Genomic DNA, 7244 nt, shown 5'->3' on the forward strand with positions numbered 1-7244 from the left:
AAAGTTTAGATTCCAAATAAGGTTTACATACAATATGGTCACAGCAATCAAGAACCACGTATCTATCAGAAAGCGTCAGTAAAATAATGTGCTACTAGAGCCAAAATTCATTCACTACTAAAAGTTTAGCCACATCTTTTCTAATCTGACTATATATGTATATATTACAGATACTGAATAGTGATCTATTTAAATTTGCACACCACAGTTCAGAAGACTAATGACCAAATATGGAAAATAAGTCTTATTAATTAGTGCAGTAAAAGTTGTCTTTCCAAGGTTTATTTCTGTATGTTTCTTCCAAAACATTTCGAAGTGTGACAGGAAATTTCGTAATTCCCCATTCTCCTCTTCTACAGTAGAAACAGATTTTCAACCAAACAGCCACCCTGCCAGAGACCATATATCCCAGCCTCCTTTGCAGCTAAAATGTGGCCACCTGACCAAGTTTTGACCAATAGAAGTCACATATGCAACTTCCAGGTTTGTCTTTTAAAAGAGGGGATGTGTTTTCCCAACACCTGTTCCTAGATGGTGAATACGGTGGGGAGCAGTCTTGTACCACACAGAAAATGGTGTTTCCCTAAGCGAAGGAAAGCAACAAGACAGGAGGAACCAAGTTCCCCTCTACCATGAAGCCACTACATCAGCCTTAAAATTACTTACATGAGAGAGAAATAAACGTGTTTAAGCTACAGTATTTAATCAAAACAAAGGCCCTATCTTGTGTTCTAATTAAGGCATAAAGAAAGTTTAAGTTTATAACAAATATTAAGCAATAGCTCCTTATTAATTCAGTAAAGCTGAAACTCTATAAATTCTTGGGTAACCCCACTACTGAAATTATTGCTACTGTACCAACAACTTATGTTTATATGGCATTTTACACTTTTGCAAAGCACCTCATTATAGTATCTCATTCCACATTCTCAAAATCCTGGGACGGGCAGCTGGTACTGTATACATTTGGCACATAAAACACAAGTTCAGAGAAGCTACTTTAGCCAAGACTGCACAATCGTGGAGTGGTACTCGGGCAGGATTCTGACACAGAGGTTCTTCACTCCATCCTCTGTGTACATGCACATTTATCTACCCCTGCTGTACTGGAAGCATGATCAAAAAAGAATTATTCCTGTCTAGATGGACTTTACAATCTGATGGAGAGAGGAAGAGACAGACATTAGGTAAGTGTATCTGTGAATATGTATGAGTAATTACACAGCTATTTGCAGTAAAAGCTATAAAAAAAAAAAAAAAGCAGAGTCCTACAAGAATGCATGGCTAAGGAACCTACCTAGACTGGGGTTTTAGGGAAAGTCTCTCTGAAGAGACCACAAGGATGAGTACAAACGGAGAGGAGGAAAAAGAGGGAGAACACAGAGGACGAGGCTATTAAGAAACGTATATGTTACCTCAATCTGCACAAAAGCCCTACGTGAAGTACCACCAACCCCATGTTACAGATGAAGAAACCCATGCTTAGCAAAACCACACTGCCAGCAAAGGACCTGTCAAGACTCCAGATGTGCCTGACCCTGGAGCCTCTCTGCCCAACACCTTATCACAGGCCTGTACTCTCTCCACAGCATCATGCTGCCTCAACTGCCATCTATAACCAGATTTTGTGCAGGTTTGGATGGGTGTCAGAGCATCTTTTTTACCAAAACGCATATGCTAGGATGCCAACTCTAACCACAAATATCCATAAAACTTAAAAAAAGAAAAAGAGTCCACTCCTGTCACTGGAAATCTGATATACTTAGCAAAATTACAGGGTTATTTAATGAACAGGGATGTTATGTAAAATACAGGTGATGTTGAAAACCAGATTCATTCCATGTTAAACCAGTTCCCTAAGCTCCTCCCCACTGATTTATACAACCATTTAACTATAGGAACATAAAACTCACAACAATTCATCAAGAGTAAAAATCCATTTTAAGCTATCAATGCACCATACATCAGATACACGCATATGTCCCTCAAACAAAAAATGTGTTATCAAAACTTTAGTAGTACTATATAAATTTTAAAAATCCCCTTCTAGAGGAGAGGGTATATAGCTCTGATGGAAGAATCAATTGTTACGGAGCCCAAGAGGTTCTGCATTAGCAAAAAGTATGCCTACAAGGAACCTCATTCTAGATATCCAATGTACTGTAAATTATTATCTCCAATAGAAAATTTTAACTTGTTATACAATTCTGAAAGTATGATTTCAAAGGAAAAGTATAACTTTTGAAAAACACTTAGCTGGTCTATACAACGCAGTACTTCCAAATCATGCTGTTTTCATATAATAAAAAAAAAGAAACTTAAGGCTGCCTGTAGCCACTAAGTGAGGAAACAAGACTTGTCTTTAATTACTTAATATGAACCTTAGATTATTTTCATCCTGTGAACCCAACATTTCATTTTCATGTAACCAACGATAAACCTTATAGCTCTAGCTTAACACTGCAGGCAAGATTTCAAAAGATTTCTTCATTTAGGGGCAACGGAGAAGTTTTAGGTAACTTAAAATAATCTGATTTTTTTCCCAAGTAATTAAAAAATTTTAACGCCCCCCGCAATTTTTAATCAAAAATTGTGCAAGCCATGGGTTATGAATTACAATTTCTCTAGCCATCAAAACACTGCCCAACGGTTAAAATAACATATGGTAAGAAGTCTTCTAAAAAGCATAGTCACTCTATGTACGTAAGGTGCTCTTACACAAGGCAGTCACACAATACCTTTTGACAGGGCAAACTGTGTTTGTACCAAGTTTCAAGGGACCATGTTTGATAACTTCAAGTAGTATCTTTACTTCTAAGTAGAAAACATGTGAAACTACCAAAACACTCAACAGGAAGTAGAGGTCCTTAGCTCACAGTTGAAACTACTGATAATGAATACAACAAAATTGTGAAAGTAATATAATTTTGTGAAGGAAGAACCAAGTTCTTTATAAAGACTCTTTCCTGGAAGCTTTTGGGTTGTGCTGAGTTCAGATGGTTCGTTTCTTTCTGGGAGGAAGGACAGAAATTGCTGGGGGTGTGGATGTAGGAAATACGAAAGTTCTTTGAAGTAAGAGAGAAGCTAAGGCTAAAGCAAAAACATTGACACCTTTGTCACAAATACCAAGAAAGTCACAAATGAAGCCCCCTCTTCTATGAATCTCACTTTTAGTCTCACATATAAGGCAATTCCCTTCACACTCAAAATAAAGCTACTTCTTTCCAAATTTTCTTCCCAAAACTATAGACACTTGCCAACCATAAACACACGTGAAAACATCCCTGAGTAATCTAACTAAACTAGTTTTTATTTAAAAAAAGAAAGTTTAAGCAGTACCCAAGATTCGATACAAATTAGCATTTTCTTTCTTTTAGTTTCAAAACAAAATGCATGCCAAAGGTCATTGTATACCTTGTGTTACAAGTAAACCTTAATTTTGCTTTTGCAAATAAATATTCACAGTACTATAAAAACCTGTGTATGTAAATTCTTTAAATACCAGTCACTGCACTTACCACTCCCTACCCCCCATCTTTAAATCATAAACACAATAAATCCCCATAAATAAAACTAACGGGACAAACATCTGACAACATTCTAGAGGAGGGAAAAAATTCTAACCAAGGGTCTTTTTCACTATACACATTCCCAACCAAGACACTGCATTAAAATGGTGTATTTTCATTTACTTTGAATGTTAGTTCCCCTAAAGACTGGACTAACTGGTTGATTTTTTAATCGAAGCACACAGTAATTCTATCTCTTAAGTTTCTAATAGGTCCCACCAAAATGTCTTTAAAATATGTTTAAGAAGCTATCTTATACCTGTATTACAAATTCCTAGTAAGAAAGATCTCACTAGATCATTTAGTCCACGTCCCACCCCTACCAATGACATCCATTAAGTCTATTCCTTCGAATCCAAATCATTTTTAGATTTTAAAGTGTGCCTTCACCTTACACAGGGGTGACCCCAGAATAATTTCTGAGCTTATGCCTCTTATCAACTTTTTATGCTGTTTTACAATAGTACTTGGTACACATGTTAACAGAAGTCCTTAACTTTCTGATAAGGTTTGAACTCTAAATGAATTTGGACAGCCAGCATAAGCACCAGGGCTATTTCAAGACCAATCCTCCCAAAGCACTGGGGTACTTGAAGTGTAAGTCATGTGTATATTAAAAATCTTAACTGTAACCGAGTAAACTTTTTCTTAACTGCTGTTTCTTTGAAACTATCTTCTTCAATTTAAAATCTTAGCACATGAAATTTCAGTTCTAGTGTCACATTTATAGTCTATCTGAAAATAGTATCTCCCAAAGTAAACAATTAAGACGTGAGAATTTAAGAAATTTAAAAAAAACAAAAGCTAAAGATAATTCCACTGAATTATTAAAACGCCCCAAAATCAAAATATTAAATCCACTCTTAAACACTTTGTATATGTAAGATACAAGGGGTCATACAAGAAATCTAAGTATTCAAACAATTTAAAATGCCTAAAAATAACTTTTACACAAAACTTTGCTATGACTCATCAATACTTAAGCGATGCCTACAATTAAGTGTGAAGACCAAAACGCACCAAAAAAATATCTCTTAATTACTTCTATTCAATAACTCCATAGTTTGGGGAGTGGGGGGACTGACAAGTTTCATTAAAGAGTCTCTTTTCCACCTTTCCACTTCCACAAACGACAAAGTTCATTTAATTCTATGCTCAACACTATCAGGGGCACAATCTCTAGGTTAGAACCCTGAGTCATTACACACAGATCGCTCCAAATTTGCCAGTGTTTATAATAATCAGTTATAACCTAGTGATTATGAGCCCAGGCTGGCTACAGACTCCGGCTCCTCGAGTCCCAGCTGCATGACCTTGGGTGAGTCACAGCTCAGTTTCCTCATCTGTGAAATGGGTTAACAGTTCCTACCGGTAGGAAATGCGAGTCCATACATGTAAAGCCCTGCTTAAACTGCCTGGCACTCTTTGTCCTCATCTTTAAAAACTCCGTGTGAAAACAATGCTATACGGGGTATTTTCTGACAACTTGGGCGGAATTCAAAAACCAAATGGTGCTGGCATTCGAGGGCTGCACCTAGATTACAAGGTTCGTATAATCTAGGGTTGAACGAAAAGCACAGACCAGTAGTCGGAATCACTCACTCACTAATTTTGCCATTTTTAACTATTTCAGGCTAGGGAGGGGCCTTTCGCTAGGCGTTAAGATACTCAGCAGCTTTGGTGGATCTAAGCGAGAGCGGGTTTGTGCCTGTAAATAGACTTGTGAAGTTTTGTTGCAATAGCCAGATATCAATTATAATTTACGCATTCTCAACCACCAACTCCTCCGGCTGCTAAACAGGTCATTACTCCACCTCGAGTGGCCGGTATCACTTGCACTCACTGCACAACTTCGGAGCACGCCGAGTGCCCTCGCTCCAGCACACACCCCAAACGGCCGCCGAGGGACCCAGCCCCCGACCTTCCCCGGCGCCTCGCCCAGCAGCCAGCCCCGTTTTCTTAACCCGTGCATTGTCCTTGCAGAGAACCCCGGCGGTTCCCACACTGGTGGGGACCGAGAGGAGGGACGAGGGAGGAGCTGGGGGAAGAGGATGAGGAGGAAGAGGAGGAGGAGGAAGACAACCTCCTCCCCTCCGCTCGGGCGACCAGTGAAGGTCTGGCGCTTTCTCCGGCCCCCAGGCCCCGGCTCCCGGGAGGCCGCGGCCCCTGCTCCCACCCTCCGCAACTTTCCCTCCGCTCGCACCCGCCTCTCCTCCGGGACCCGGCCTGTCGGGCTCCCTCCCCCGGCGGCCGGCCCCGGGCCGCGGCGCCTCCTCCTAAAATGGCAGGTCCCTCCCTCCGCCCGGCCGGCCTCGGCGCGGGCCCGGCTGCAGGCCGCGGGGGGGAGCCGGGCGCCGGGCCGGGCGGGGCCGCGGCCGGGCCGGACACTCACCGGGACGATGGCGGGGCGCTCGCGCCGCTCCCTCCGGTGAGTCTCAGCCTCGGGCTCCCACCGCTGCGCTCCCGCCGCGGCCTCCGCAGCCAGCGCAGCCCCGGCCGCCTCTCTCCGCCCCCGGCGCTCCCGGCTCCGCGGCCGAGCCGCAGCCTTCTCAGTCTCTCTCCGGCTCCGCGGTTCCAGCGGCGCCCGGGGCCGGGGAGGCGACAGCCCCCTCCCCGGCAAATACCGCAGTCCCCGGACCCCGGCTCCCGGCGGCGGGGTCGCGCGGCCCGGCCCGGCGCGGAGGGCGGCAACGGCGGCGAGACCGGGCGCCGAGTCGCGGCCGCTCCCGGCGGCTTCTTCCCGAGGAGGATTTTGTAAATCTCACAAAATGGCGCGCGCTCCAAACCTGCGCAGCGAGAAGCGCCGGGGCCCGAGCGGCGGCGGCGGCGGCGGCGGCGGCTCCTCCGCCAGGAGAGCCCGAACCGCCCGCCCCCGAGTCCCCGCACAGACAGACACACACACACACTCACACACACACGCACGCACACTCGCCCTCGCACACGCTCACTCACACACACACACTCTCACACTCACACCGGTCCCGCCCGCTCGCCGGCGGCGGCAGCGGCACCAACAGCAGCAGCAGGAACAGCAGCAGCAGAAGCGGCGGCGGCGGCGGCGGCGCCCGCACCCCCCGCTCGAGGTGTCCGCTCCCTGAGCCCGACCTGGGCCGCGATCAGCAGCAGCGACGGCAGCAGTCTCCCCGGATCCCCCCGCCGCTCTTGCCGCCGCCACCCCCGCCTCACTCCAATGGGGCTTTTTATTATTATTCGGGCGGGAAGCGAAAGGGTTTAAAAAAAAACCAACCAACAAAATGGCGACGGACCGACCCGGTCGCTATAGCAACTGTCAATCAAAACGCAAAACCCCGGCTGACGTGCTGACGTCCTCCTCCCGCCCCCCGGCCCCAAGCCGGCGGGCGGGGCCTGTTGCTCGGGCAACGGCAGATTCCGTTCCCTCCTTTCTCTCTACCCTTTCGTCCCCAACCAACCACCCAACCCCCTCAGGTCACGTGAAGGATAAATTCGGAGCTCGGGCCCGCTACGAGTGTCAGAGGAGGGCGCGTGATTCGCTCGGGGGAGGGGGAGGAGGGGGACGGCCAGGCCGAGGGAGGGAAGGGAAGGAAAGAGAAGGGGGGGGGTGAGGCGGCGGCCCGGCCTGTGCGCGAGCGCCCGCCGACTCCCTGGCCTCCTGGCCGCGCCACACCCCGCGCCCGCGCCCGCGCCGACTGCGGC

At 46.2% G+C, this 7244-nt stretch overlaps 1 protein-coding gene across 5 annotated transcripts in view; it reads right to left on the reverse strand.

Moving 5' to 3' along the window:
* DYRK1A (dual specificity tyrosine phosphorylation regulated kinase 1A) overlaps window positions 1–6848 on the reverse strand; it is a 149400-nt gene extending 142552 nt beyond the window's left edge. For 3 of the 5 annotated variants that reach the window (XM_088023891.1, XM_028114120.2, XM_028114087.2), the window contains exon 1: window positions 5962–6848. The gene's annotated coding sequence lies outside the window, so the exon portion shown is untranslated. Of the gene's footprint in view, window positions 1–5412; window positions 5430–5961 lie in introns of those variants that run through there. The other 2 variants (XM_028114101.2, XM_028114110.2) reach the window with 2 other exon arrangements.
* Between the last annotated feature and the right edge of the window lie 396 nt (window positions 6849–7244).

This window comes from Eumetopias jubatus, unplaced genomic scaffold (assembly GCF_037043125.1).
Source record: "Eumetopias jubatus isolate StellerSeaLion01/CBP00866 unplaced genomic scaffold, mEumJub1_p1.0 scaffold_1, whole genome shotgun sequence".
Classification (NCBI taxonomy): Eukaryota; Metazoa; Chordata; class Mammalia; order Carnivora; family Otariidae; genus Eumetopias; species Eumetopias jubatus.